Below are 15,150 nucleotides of genomic sequence, written 5' to 3' on the forward strand. Positions count from 1 at the left end.
ACTATTATAAGTACCCGCATCCAACATCAACAACCAATCAATATTACAAGCATACACCTTAGTTACATCACCTAACAGAATGATAGCAATCACATAATATCATAAATAATCCAAAAACATAACATCATCACTAACCGGATGAAGGTAGAGGATCGATTCGTTTCACAAGCTTCAAAGTGTGTGTGTGTGCCGTCGGGTTCCAAGCAAGCCGAGAGAGAGCAAAGCTTCTAGGGTTTGTGTGTGTGTGTTTGTGATTTGCAAAAGTGGTGAAACAAGCCCCTTGTTCCGGTTTTGTGTTGCGAATGGGGAGTGGGCCGAGCCCACTCGGTTGTCTAATGGACCCGAGAACAAGGAGTGGCCCAAAGGGCTTTGTGTGGTCGGTTCACAAACATACGACATACATACACACATAATGCATATAACATAACATGTATCATGAAATCAATTAATCATTCGGGTTTATAAAATCACATATCGTGCACAAACGTTACATCAAAGTAAGCCTAAAGTTCGAGTTGTCACATTATCCCCAACTAATTGGAAATTTCGTCCCGAAATTTGGTATGCACTCACTGAGGAAGCTAGGTAAACTGTACTGTTCACTGATTTTCCTGGGGTGTCACATCCTCCCCCCGTTGATCTGGAATTTCGTCCCGAAATTCCGAAGTAGTAGCTTCAGCCTCAGTAGTGGTTGCCTTGTTCCCGAATAACTGGGGGTACTTTTCTGTCATCCTGTCTTCGCGTTCCCAGGTGTACTCTGGGCCACGTTTGGAGTTCCAACGAACTCGGACAAGAGGGATTCTCTTGTGTTTGAGGACCTTCACATCCCGGTCCGTGATTTCAACTGGTTCCTCGACGAACTGCAACCGCTCGTCGATAGTGAGTTCCTTAAAAGGAATGATGAGTGTTTCGTCTGATAGGCACTTCTTTAAGTTCGATACATGAAAGACATTGTGAACTGCCCCGAGTTCAGCTGGTAATTTCAACTTGTAGGCTACCTTGCCAATCTTTTCTATGATTTCGAATGGTCCGACGTATCGCGGATTCAGTTTACCCCGTTTGCCAAAACGAACTACACCCTTCCAGGGTGAGACTTTCAATAAAACCCGGTCCCCGACCTCAAATTCCAATGGCTTTCTACGCTTATCTGCGTAGGCTTTCTGACGGTCTCGTGCTGCCGCCATGCGTTGTCGTATCTGTGCAATCTTTTCTGTGGCGTCCACTACAATCTCTGGACCCGTAATCTGACTATCTCCCACCTCTGCCCAACAGAGAGGTGACCGGCATTTACGCCCGTACAATGCCTCGAATGGAGCGGCTTGAATGCTGGTGTGATAACTGTTATTGTAAGAAAACTCCACCAAAGGGAGGTGCTTTTCCCAGCCGTTGCCGAAATCGATGACGCATGCCCGAAGCATGTCTTCAAGTGTTTGAATCGTACGCTCAGACTGTCCATCCGTCTGAGGGTGGTATGCTGTGCTCATGTCTAGTCGTGAGCCGAAAGATTTATGCATTGCTTGCCAAAGTTCTGACGTGAATCGTGCGTCGCGATCCGAAATGATGGACGTGGGCACCCCGTGCCTCGAGACAACTTCTTTAAGATAGACGTCTGCAAGTGTGGAGAACTTGTCCGTTTCCTTAATCGGCAGGAAGTGTGCAGACTTAGTGAGTCGATCAACTATGACCCATATCGTATCGTTCCCACGCTGGGATCTAGGTAGGCCTGTAACGAAATCCATGGAAATTTCTTCCCATTTCCATTGAGGTATCTTAGGCTGCTGAAGTAGACCAGCTGGTTTCTGATATTCGACCTTGACTCTTGCACATGTCAAGCATTTTCCAACATACGTAGCAATGTGGGCCTTCATACTAGGCCACCAATAGGTAGTGCTGATATCGTGGTACATTTTATCCGACCCTGGATGTACCGAATAGCGAGACTTGTGTGCTTCATCCATTACAAGTTCTCGTAAACCGCCATAGAGAGGGACCCAAATCCGGCCCGTTACATAATAGGCGCCGTCTGCCTTCTGTTCCATCTGTTGTCGTGAGCCGCGTAAGGCTTCAGCCTTGACGTTTTCGGGCTTCAATGCTTCTACCTGAGCATTTCGTATCTGTGCTGGAAGGCTAGACTGAATCGTAAGCTGTAGCGCTCGCACGCGCCGTGGTAAAGTGTCTTTTCGACTAAGGGCATCAGCCACAACATTGGCTTTGCCTGGATGATACTTGATAGCGCATTCATAATCGTTTAGTAATTCGACCCATCGCCGTTGACGCATGTTCAAATCCTTCTGCTTAAGGATATGCTCGAGACTCCTGTGATCGGTGTAAATCGTGCACCTGGTACCGTACAGGTAGTGTCGCCATATCTTAAGCGCGAAAACAACAGCTCCCAGCTCTAAATCGTGCGTCGTGTAGTTCCGTTCATGAATCTTGAGTTGACGAGAGGCGTAAGCGATAACCTTGTCGCGCTGCATTAACACACATCCAAGTCCCCGAATGGATGCATCACAATAAACCACGAAGTCATCCGTGCCCTCTGGCAATGAAAGAATAGGTGCACTGCAAAGCCTATCCTTTAGATACTGAAAAGCAGTTTCCTGCGTGTTGCCCCAACGGTAGGTGACACCCTTCTGTGTCAGTAGTGTGAGTGGCTGCGCAATCTTCGAGAAATCCTTAATGAACCGTCTATAATAACCTGCCAGACCCAAGAATTGTCGTATTTCTGTCGGCGTACGCGGTGCAGGCCAGTTCCTGATCGAATCTACCTTGGATGGATCGACATGGATCCCATCCTTGTTCACCACGTGGCCTAGAAAGTGGACTTCACGAAGCCAGAAGTCGCATTTAGAAAACTTAGCGTACAGCTGCTCCTTCCGAAGGAGTTCCAAAATGAGGCGAAGATGCTGCTCGTGTTCCTCCTGACTCTTGGAGTAAATCAGGATGTCGTCGATGAACACAATGACGAACTTGTCGAGATAGGGTTTGCACACCCTGTTCATATGATCCATAAATACCGCAGGCGCGTTCGTTAACCCGAATGGCATGACGAGAAACTCGTAGTGACCGTAACGAGTTCTGAAGGCTGTCTTGGAGACGTCCTCATCCCGGACTCTCAACTGATGGTACCCAGACCTCAAGTCTATCTTCGAGTAGAAACACGACCCTTGCAATTGGTCGAATAAGTCGTCTATGCGTGGAAGAGGATAACGGTTCTTCACCGTCACCTTGTTGAGTTCACGGTAGTCGATGCACATCCTGAACGTACCGTCTTTCTTCTTCACGAAAAGCACTGGAGCTCCCCAAGGCGAAGAGCTTGGTCGTATGAAACCCTTTTCCAAGAGTTCCTGCAGTTGCTTTGACAATTCCTCCAATTCTGATGGAGCCAGACGATATGGTGCGCGAGCTATGGGTGCTGCTCCTGGAGTGAGCTCGATCTGAAATTCGACCTGACGATGAGGCGGTAAGCCAGGTAAGTCTTCAGGAAACACCTGAGGGTAATCACGTACAATCGGAATATCCTCCAATTTCTTTTCCTTCGTCGATGCATCTGAAACTAGTGCCAGAATGGCAGTGTGCCCCTTACGTAAGCATTTCTGAGCCTTCAAGAAAGAGATGATGCCAACCACAGCACCACTCTTGTCGCCTTGAACTTCTAGAGGTTCCTGACCCGAACGAGGAATGCGAATAACCTTTTCGCTGCATAAGATTTCTGCCTGGTGTTGGGACAACCAATCCATCCCAATCACGACGTCGAAGCTACCCAAAACTATGGGAATGAGATCAATAGAGAAGGCTTGACCAGCTAAGATAAGATTACAACCTTGAACTACGTGCGTGGCTTCTAGACTTTTACCGTTAGCTAACTCTACTACATGTTTGGTGGGTAAAAGTGTTGGTGCACGTTTTAGCAGTTGACACATTTTCACAGACATATAGCTTGTATCCGCACCCGAATCAAATAAAACAGTAACGTAAATATTGTCGAGGAGAAACTTACCCATAACAACGTTGGGATCGTTCACTGCGTCGCCCCGACCTAGTACGAATGCACGACCACGAGCTTCATTGCCGTTATTGTTGTTGTTCCCGCCGTTGTTATTCCCATTGCCCTGGTTATTGTTGTTGCGATTCTGGTTCAACTGAGGGCAATCGCGTTTGAAGTGACCTTCAGCCCCACACTGGAAACATCCTCGGTTCCCACGCTGTGGCTGCTGCTGCTGCTGCTGGTTCTGTGGAGCTGGTTGCTGATTCTGATTTGCAGGATGAGGGCTCCTACAGTCTTTGGCCTCGTGCCCCATCTTGAGACACCTTTGACAGCGACCCTTGTTACATGGGCCGTGGTGATGCCTGTTGCAGTTGTGGCACCTGGGTTGACTACCCTGATATCTCCTCTGTCTGTGACCACCAGAGGATTGCTGACTGGGACTCTGATAGTGGTCGATTTTCTGTTGCTGAGCTTGTGGCTGAACGGTCGCTGAACCTTTACTAGAATCTCCATCCCATTTTCTTTTACTGTCACCAGATGTAGCAGGAGTAACTGAGGTGGTGACGTTAGCAGTAGCGTTAACACGCTTGGGCAGTTTATTCTGATCAACTGCCTGATCGGTGATACGGTGAGCGAGACGTTGAATTTCCTGTATGTTTTCGAGGTTAGCCGACGTCACGTGGCTCTGAATTTCTGGCGCCAATCCCTTGAGGTACAACTCAATGCGCTTGTATGGAGGGTCCACCATAGTTGGACACAGAACGGCCAGCTCATTAGACCGTTTGGTATACGCTTCGATTTCCGATCCAACCATTTTCAAGTTATAAAGCTCATCTTCCAGCTTGTGTATGTCTTCCCGCGTGCAATACTCACGCTTGATGAGTTCCTTAAAGTCGTTCCATGGGGTGGCGTTAGCAGCTGCCAACCCTAAGATCTGGACTTGGGCGTTCCACCAAGTCAATGCTATCCCTTCCAAAGTACCGGTAGCAAACTTGACCTTGCGAGCCTCAGGGCACTCGCACATTTCGAATACTGATTCTAGCTTCTCGAACCAGTGGAGGAGTCCCACTGCCCCCTCTGTGCCGCTGAAAGAGTTTGGACGGCAGTCCATGAAATTCTTGAACGTGCAGACTGGCTGCTGCGCGTGTTGACCTATTGTGTACGAATAGGACGAAGTTAAATACGAGAGTTAATGTAGGATCTAAAGATCCTAGTGTGTGCCTATACTGCAGGATATACTACCTGCTTGAGCTGCTGCAACTGCCGCAGCAACTTGAGCTTGAACAAGAGCCTCTAGCTGGGCTTGTGTCATGTTGATTCGTCCAGACATGATCTTCATAGTAACAAGTAGCATACGTAAGAATGGTTCGCGGGTAGGGCGATGACAGAAAAGCGTAGGCATATAGGTGTTCTCATGAAATCAAAGCATGTGTATCTAAGCGTAATGCGAGCAAAGTTCTAAACAATTCTAGCATACAGGCAATAAACATAAACCTTATTACCTAAGATGTCGAGTCTTGCACGTGGAGCGAAGCGTCGTTGTGGATCGTTGAGAGCACTGTACTGGTTATAGTCCGGTTTTAATAAAACGTTTTCCCATATTAAAACCAAGTTCTCTATAACCAATGGCTCTGATACCAATCTGTCACACCCCCAAATTCCACACGCGGAGTACCACCGCTTGGGAGCGTGACGTGACCAGGATCAAGCCATCAATCATATGAAACATAGCATTTAATAATAATAAAAGTAATTAACGTAAGTCACCATGACATGATTGATGTTTCAAAACCAAATACTGTTTTAAGTAGCGGAAGCATAGTAAAGTAAATTCAAATCGAGTTATGAGTTCGACATCATTAACGATCCATCTGCCCACAACGACTTGCTCCTTCCCTGTGCAAGCTCCCAAGTATACCTAAGGTCCTGCAAGGCATGCAGCAAATAATCAACAAACTAGTTGAGCGAGTTCACAAAAAGTAAGTTCATAACATGCATAAGTGTAGCTAGTGGGGGCTTCCCATACTAGTGTGTACTAAAGGTGGGGGTTTCCCATGTTCATCCTGGCTAATGAGGGCTTCTCATTAACGGTACTTACTAGACTAACTTCCGACCATGTGTTCTTCTTTACCGAGAACAGGAAAACGTACAGGGTCACGTAGGCTTTACGTGACGTGCCCTTCCCCGAGGACAGTGGTACGCGTGGGGGCTACGTAGGCTTTACGCAGCGTGGCCTTCCGACCTGGAAGCCAGTGAATGGTATTGGGTTACGTAGGCTTTACGTAACGTGTCCTTCCCGACCCGGGAGACATATGGCAAATATACTGGGTTACGTAGGCTTTACGTAACGTGTCCTGACTAACCTGAGGACGATGGTCTATAGTCTGGTATATGCGTAAGTACGAGTAACTCATTTTACAGTAACAAATCCAACCCAATTCCCAACCCGGGAATCCCATGCCTTGGCTGTGTGAACTCACCTTGGTTTGCTCGGCAGATACACAGAAAGAGTACAGGTAGCAAGTAAATGGTCAACCACGTCCTATCATGGTTATTATGCAAGTCAGGTTCGTACATAGCACGTATATAGTATCACATATAGTCATGGCAACCACGTACACGTATCAGCAAATGGATAAACAATCTAAGTGTTCGGCCCAATCATAACCCGGCCCAACTATACAAGTCCAATCATAAAGGTTTCGGCCCAAATAATATAAGCAGTCCAATAACAATCAGTCCAACAACATAACAGTCATAGAATTGGGCCCGTGACAGTGTAGGCCCAAAACAGTGTACATGCAAAGAAGGTCTCGAGTCGCAACCAGCGATCTCGAGTCGCAACCGGTGGTCTCGGTTCATCATGGCCTGGTTACGAGTCACGGCCGGAGATTACGAGTCGCAACAGGAGGTTGCGAGTCGCAACTGGTGATCTCGACTCATCATGGTCTGGTTACGAGTCGCAACGGGACTCGCAACCGTGGTCTCGGTTTGTGCTGTTGTGGTCTCGAGTCGAGACGGGGGTTTCGACTCGCAATCTGAGTCGCAACCGGCTGTGTAACTGATTTCCATAATTCTAGTCAATTAAACTCCGTGATTTCAGCAAACATATTCAACAGTTTCGGAAACAGATCAAACACCGAAAATAGCAGTTTCATAGCAATCTTCAAACATGTTCATATGCTTAAACAAAACAGCCTAGATAACAATCAATCGGATCATCAAACAGCCTAAACCGAATCATGCAGAAACGTTTTGATTAATCAATTTCATGACAGCCTATAACCATGCACCTAACCGGTTCGAATCAAACAATAAGTCGAGCATAAAACGTAACCGTACATGTTATCCGATTAACAAACATCACTATTATAAGTACCCGCATCCAACATCAACAACCAATCAATATTACAAGCATACACCTTAGTTACATCACCTAACAGAATGATAGCAATCACATAATATCATAAATAATCCAAAAACATAACATCATCACTAACCGGATGAAGGTAGAGGATCGATTCGTTTCACAAGCTTCAAAGTGTGTGTGTGTGCCGTCGGGTTCCAAGCAAGCCGAGAGAGAGCAAAGCTTCTAGGGTTTGTGTGTGTGTGTTTGTGATTTGCAAAAGTGGTGAAACAAGCCCCTTGTTCCGGTTTTGTGTTGCGAATGGGGAGTGGGCCGAGCCCACTCGGTTGTCTAATGGACCCGAGAACAAGGAGTGGCCCAAAGGGCTTTGTGTGGTCGGTTCACAAACATACGACATACATACACACATAATGCATATAACATAACATGTATCATGAAATCAATTAATCATTCGGGTTTATAAAATCACATATCGTGCACAAACGTTACATCAAAGTAAGCCTAAAGTTCGAGTTGTCACACACGGCACAACTCATCATGGTTAAAGAAAAATTGTGTGAGGTAACTAAGGAACTGGAGGATGTTCGGGATAAATATCAAATAAATGAGTTAAATATTAAAAAATTTGATTCCTCCAGTAAATTAGTCAAGAATCTCTGTGATCAACAACTGGCTTATTCTAAAAAGAAAGGGTCGGGTTTGGGTTATAATCAGGCTCCTCCTCCGTACAATAACAATTATACCTACTTGCCTATGACCGAGGAGGAGATGCTGAATGAAAGTAAAATGACATACGGACCCAAAAATAATAAGCCCTCGGTAAATGTTGAAAGTTCCAAAAACAGTAAGTCATCAATCAATGGCAAATTTACTGAAGAGCAGGTAAAATCAGAGACATGTTTTGTGTCAAAGGGTACTTTTGATCCTAACAGTTCTTCGTCATGTGCAGATAAAGTACCTGAAGTGATATGGGGAGATGTGTTTGGAAGTGAACAAGTTTTAGAATCTGATTCTTCTAAAACTTCTTTTGATGATACTAATTCTGGTTGTGTGTTTGGACAAGCGTTTTTGAACTCTTTTCATAGTTATGTTTCGTCTTCTTTTGGGCCTGATGTTTTGGGCAAAACAGTGAATGCTTGTGATGAACCTTTTAAAACTGCGTGTGATGATGATTGTTTTGAAACTGCTGAAAGTTGTGATTCTGATATTTCTGATTCTCTAGGAGAAAATAGTGTGACCAACGATGTTCCTCAGAACACATCCAGTGAAACCACTGATGATGCTTCACAGGAAAATCAATCACATACTGATTTTTCGTGTGAATCAAATTCAGTAAATATTTCTACTGATGAATCTGAGGGAACATCATTGGATGACAATGATCGAAAGGAATCGAAATTTGTTGATGACGTCTCAGCTTCGATCGAGACTGAAACTCAAAATGATTTGCAAAAAGAGAAAGAAGTTTTCTTAAATGAAAATTTAAAAGAAAATGATTGTGAAGAAAATCATAGGTCAACACCTGAAAACTCTAATCAAAATGATTTTCATGAAGCAGTTAAAAATGAAAAATCAAATTTTTCGGATTCTCATGCTTGTGCCAGTGCTAGTTCTGATTCTGATCCTCAGGTATCTACAAGCTCAGGGAAGGCACAAGCAAGTAAATCAAAACAGAACAAGCAAGCTCCATCTACAAGACCCAAAAGACCCGCAGCCTCTGTGAATCGTCAAAAATCTTCCGCAGTGAAACGGCAAATTTGTTTCAACTGTGGGATAGCTGGGCACATTGCCAGAAACTGTGTCTCTCCATCTTCCTCTGTGCAGTCTAAAACTAAACATGCACAGCATCAGAAAGTCAAACCAAATCGATCTGGTCCTTCTAAGTCAATGACGACTCATCAGTCTAAGACAATGAAGAACGACCATCGTAAGGTCAAGCCTTCTGATCAAGATTGGAATGCAGCCAAACGTAGACATAAAAATCAGCAAAATCATTTTTCTGAAAACAGATTTCAAGCGTTTGGTAATTATGCTAACAACTGGTCTAAACAATATTGGAAACCTAAACCCAAGGCCAAGCATTCCAATCTGCCTCATACACTTCATAAAAATTCTGTCAATGCAAATTTATCAAATTTCTTAAACAAAGACAATTTAATTTGGCAGAGGGTAACGTATTTCGATGCTCAAGGAAAACCCAGATCCACTATGGGCTGGGTTCCTAAATCTAACTAATCCCGCTATTCGTGCAGGAACAGCTGTGGAGGACTACCGTGCGCCTCTGGTACATGGATAGTGGCTGTTCCAGGCACATGACAGGAGACTTATCCCAACTTGTGAATGTCAAAGAATTTAATGGTGGATATGTCTCGTTTGCGGGAGGTGAATCTGGCAGAATCACGTTGAAAGGAACTGTTCAAAACGGAGTTCTCAGCTTTGAAAATGTTAACTATGTTCCAGAACTGAAGCACAATTTGTTGAGCATTTCGCAAATTTGTGATAGAGGAAATTCAGTTCACTTTACGAAGAAAGGTTGTCATGTTCTCAAGCCTGGGATTGTTATTCCAGAAGACTGGTTCTTGATGACAGCTGAAAGAAAAGGGAACGCTTACGTCATTGATATGAACAAGAAGCCATGTGAAGAGATCACCTGCTTATTCTCGAAGATTTCAGAGCATGATGGTTTATTGTGGCACCGTCGACTAGGGCACGTGAATATGAAAAATCTGAATCGTCTAGCTAAAGGTCAGTTGGTACGAGATCTTCCGATCAAGGATTTCATGTTGGTAGAGAAGTGTGTTGCTTGTGCGAAAGGGAAGGCTCATCGAAAACCTCACAAGTCTAAACCAGTACCCTCGACAAAGGCTGTACTCGAACTACTTCACATGGATCTTTTTGGTCCAGTGAATGTGCTGAGTATCGGGAAGAAAGCCTACTGTCTAGTAATCGTCGATGATTACTCTCGCTACACTTGGGTGTATTTTCTCAGTCACAAAAACGAAACTGCTGCACTGGTGAAACAGTTTATTACGTTGGCTGAAAATCAAGCGAGTACTAAGGTGAAGGTTATTCGATCAGACAATGGAACAGAATTCAAGAATGTTACTTTGGATACGTTCTGCAGTGAAAAGGGAATTGATCGACAGTTCAGTGCGCCTCGAACTCCACAACAGAATGGAGTGGCTGAAAGAAGGAATCGTACTCTAATTGAGGCAGCACGTACCATGCTGGCTGATTCAAAGCTTCCTAGCTTCTTTTGGGCCGAAGCTGTTAGCACGGCTTGTTATATCCAGAATCATGCTTTAGTTAATAAACGTCACATGAAAACCCCTTACGAGATTCTGGAAGGACATAAACCTTCGGTTTCACACTTTCGTATTTTTGGTTGTCCATGTGTGTTATTACTAATGGACTCAAATGGAAAGTTTGAAGTCAAAGGTGACGAATGTTACTTTGTTGGATATGCTAAAGGCTCTGCTTATAGGGTATACAACAAAGTAACTAGGAAAGTCGTTGAGTCGTGCAACATCGAATGGCTTGAAGAGAATGCTACGGACGCTAGAGTCGGTCCAGATTGGTTATATGATTATTCTGCTCTGTTTAAATCATTTAACATTTTGTCAAGTGATGTTTCAGTTGCAGGTGAATCAGTTCCAAAACAACCATTGTCGTTTGAAGATACAGAGGACGAAGTACAGATAGATGAAATTGTGAAGCATCATACTGTTGATCCGCCGGGAATGGTGTTCACGCAACATCCTACACCGACACCGGTGGTCAATCAATCCCCTGAAGGTGCATCAACCAGTGACTCTGCAATGTTTCCTGATCCAATCCCTGAGGATTGTACAGTCACTTCTCCTGTAATTCACACTACAAGTGCACCTGATGAGGGGGAGTGTAGCAACACCACCACTGAAGAGGAGACGGTACCAGATTTGGCCATACCGACGAGCGTTCAACGCAATCATCCAATCGAAAATGTGATTGGTCCTGTAAATGCAGGAGTTTTGACCAGGAGTCAATCAGGGACCATTAACACTTGCTTATATTCTAGTTATCTTTCTCAAATTGAACCTAAAACCATTGATATAGCTTTGCAGGAACCTGGCTGGGTAGATGCTATGCACGAAGAGCTGAACCAGTTTGAAAAACTTGGAGTATGGAAGCTTGTCAAGTTGCCAGCAGGAAAGCGTAAGCTTGGAACTAGATGGGTTTTTCGAAACAAGCAGGATTCTGCAGGTGTCATTGTTCGAAACAAAGCAAGACTGGTGGTTCAGGGATTTAGGCAAATCGAAGGACTGGATTATGATGAAGTTTATGCTCCGGTTGCACGACTTGAAGCCATCCGGATCTTTTTGGCGTACGCGTCATACATGGGATTCACTGTCTATCAGATGGATGTCAAGACCGCGTTTCTCTATGGAGATGTGAAGGAGGAAATTTTTGTTGAGCAACCGCCAGGATTTGTGCATCCAGATCATCCTGATTATGCCTACAAGTTAGACAAGGCACTGTATGGGTTACACCAGGCTCCTCGAGCTTGGTATGCCACCCTAACAGAACATCTGTTGGCTCATGGATATACACGAGGCACTATTGACCAGACTCTGTTCATCAAGAGGATAGGCAGTGATCAAATCTTGGTTCAAATCTACGTTGATGATATTATTTTCGGATCAACTAGCGAGGATCTATGCAAGGAATTCGAGAAAGTTATGAAGAAAAAGTTTGAAATGAGTGCTCTGGGGGAGATGACTCTGTTTTTGGGCCTTCAAGTCAAGCAGAGTTCGCAAGGAATTCTGATTCATCAAGGGAAGTATGTGGATGATGTGCTGGCAAAGTTCAAGTTCACGGATGCAAAGCCTGCTGAGACACCTATGGCTGAGAGACCATTGTTGACTGAAGATGAAGAAGGAGAGTCTGTAAATCAACGTCAATATAGGTCAATGATCGGGTCATTGATGTATCTCACTGCTAGCCGTCCGGACATCATGTTTGCTGTTTGCAACTGTGCACGCTATCAGGCTAATCCTAAAACTTCTCATCTTATTGCTGTTAAACGGATCTTTCGGTATCTTAAAGGCCGACCTCGGTTTGGCCTGTGGTATCCGAGAGATTCCAATTTTGACTTGTTTGCTTTCTCTGACAGCAATTTTGGAGGTACTGACAGTGACAGGAAATCCACTTCTGCGGGATGTCAATTTTTGGGTGATCGGCTCATTTCTTGGCAGTGCAAGAAACAACAAACGGTAGCGATATCCACAGCTGAAGCTGAGTATGTTGCTGCTTCTGCTTCTTGCTCTCAAGTGGTGTGGATGCAACATCAATTGCAGGATTATGGTTTGACATATCTTAACACTACTATTTACTGTGATAATGATGCTGCAATACAAATTGTTAGAAATCCTGTTTTTCACTCCAAAACCAAGCACATTGATATTAAAGTTCATTTCATTCGAGACTGCTTTGACAGAGGTCTGATTACGCTTGAACAGATCGACACAGATGCAAATGCTGCCGATTTGTTCACTAAACCTGTCAGCAGCTCGAAATTCAGAGTGCTTGTGGATTTTCTAAAAATGATCCGTTTTACTGATTGAGCATGTTTTGTATTTTCGTAGGTAAATTTGTTCATACAGTTTTCTATTCTTAGGTAGTTTTTATTTATGCACAAATTTAGGGGGAGAAAAATCGAAAAATACAAAAACATTGAAAAATCGAAAAATACAAAAACATTGGAAAATTAAAAAATACAAAAAGAGTTTCAAAAGGAAGTGTGGCTGGACTGGGAAATGAAATGAATTTTCACTTTATGGTCAAGGGCTGACTCATGTAAGACCAGTATCGAAATTGTTTGACTCTAGTATGATGTGTTGGTAGGCTCTATCCTTAAGATTGGAAACAATGGCTGTTTCTGTTCAGAACTAAACCAGTACATGACCTCAGAAAAGAAAATCACTTGGAATTAGCTCATGTCTATTTGAATGTTTGTATGCTTTTCCCGATACACACAATTTCGGTCTGATTCTGAAATCTTATCTGAAAAAGTCGTGTACCTCCTCTGCTGCATCCAGATACATGCTGACCTGGAGGTGCTAGGCAACGTCAGCTTCTGCTGCATCCTGATACATGCTGACCTAGCTGTACGTTGTCGATCTGTAGATCAATTAAACACCCGAAAGAGGCCCTCTAGTGCCCAAAAGAAACCCAAGAAACCTATATCAAATTGAGAAAACTCATTTGATCTGTATATTATATCATCTCATTTTAAGATCTATTCTGTTCTTTTCTCAACCTATTCCCAGTTAAGATTTCAGAAATTTGGATTGGGCTTGTGAAATATGTGGTAGGGAAACTGCTTGCATGATAGAGTGAGCTGTGTATAATTCCGGGATTTGATTAGTATTTGTTTGGGTGTTCATTATTAAAATATCAAAACATGATAAAAGGAGATACAGGCAGTTATATGGAAAAGATCTAGGGAGATGAGTTTAAGAGGACAAATATACTGGCAATTGTCTAGATCATCCTCTAGTAGATCAGTGTTGATAAGTGAAGTCATGCCCGAGACCCTGTGATTTGATCCCTGAGCATCTATGCAAATTTCCTGTTTTTATTTTTGTAAATAATATTTTATTTTATTATTTATTTTTGTTTTTTTTAGGTTTTTATTTTGCAACACAAATGCTCAATGGGTTAATGGTTTATTTTTGAAAAATCAGATTTTTTAGTTGGGTTGGTTGAAATTATTTTTGAAAATCATTTTATTTAGCCCAAAATGCTAAAAGATATTAAGCCCAAGTTCATAAGGCCTAGGCCCAACAAATTTGGGCCCATGAGAACATTGGCCATATAAATGCTGATCACGAGTCATTATCACCATAATTCACTCGAAATCTTCTCTAATTTTCTCTCAACAATTCCGGCCGAAATCAAGATTCCGACTCGAATTCCGGTTGCGACTCGCAATTAAGGTAGATCATCAACAGAAATTATGACGTCATTGTTCAAGTTTTGCAGGTTTCCGACGAGTTCTTGAAGTTTCCGATGAGTTTTCCGACGAGTTCTTGAAGATTCCGATGAGTTTTCCGGCGAATTCTTGAAGATTCCAGTCGAAATCAAGAACAGCTGGACTCGAGACCAACGATTACGACTCGCAACCTCGAGATTGCGACTCATGGTTGCGACTCATCTTGTTCGGTTGCGACTCATGGTTGCGACTCATCTTGTTCGGTTGCGACTCGCAATCTCATGGTTGCGACTCAGTAATCCTGGTTGCGACTCACGGTTTCGACTCGAAACTTTGGGTTGCGACTCATGGTTACGAGTGAACAGTAACAGTGTTTATTTTTAATTCTTATTTTTATCACTGTTAAATTTGGGAACTTATGTGTTGTTTGTGTATTTGCAGAAAAATGGACCTCAAGTTTATTGCTTCTCACAATCAAGTTGCGTATTTGGCACCCCCACCTGTAAAGCACAAGGAGTTGTACACGTCTTTGATTAAAGGCTTGAATACATGCCGCATTGCTCACGCTCTTCGAGACAATCCGGTAGTGTATGAAAGTCTTATCCGAGACTTCTGGAAGACTGCGAAGGTGGAAATAGTTGAAGGCAAAGGAGCGATAGCTGCTGAAATTGACGGAACAACGATTATTGTGACAGAGCAGGGTATCAGGGAGGTGTTGCAGTTTAATGATCAAGAAGCGGATCCAATCGAGCTTGCTGCTGGGGTAATTGAAGCTATCTTGCCACGTCTAAGCTATGAAGGGAGATTTCCGCCCCTGGTCAA

Source organism: Helianthus annuus, chromosome 15 (genome assembly GCF_002127325.2).
Source record: "Helianthus annuus cultivar XRQ/B chromosome 15, HanXRQr2.0-SUNRISE, whole genome shotgun sequence".
Classification (NCBI taxonomy): domain Eukaryota; kingdom Viridiplantae; phylum Streptophyta; class Magnoliopsida; order Asterales; family Asteraceae; genus Helianthus; species Helianthus annuus.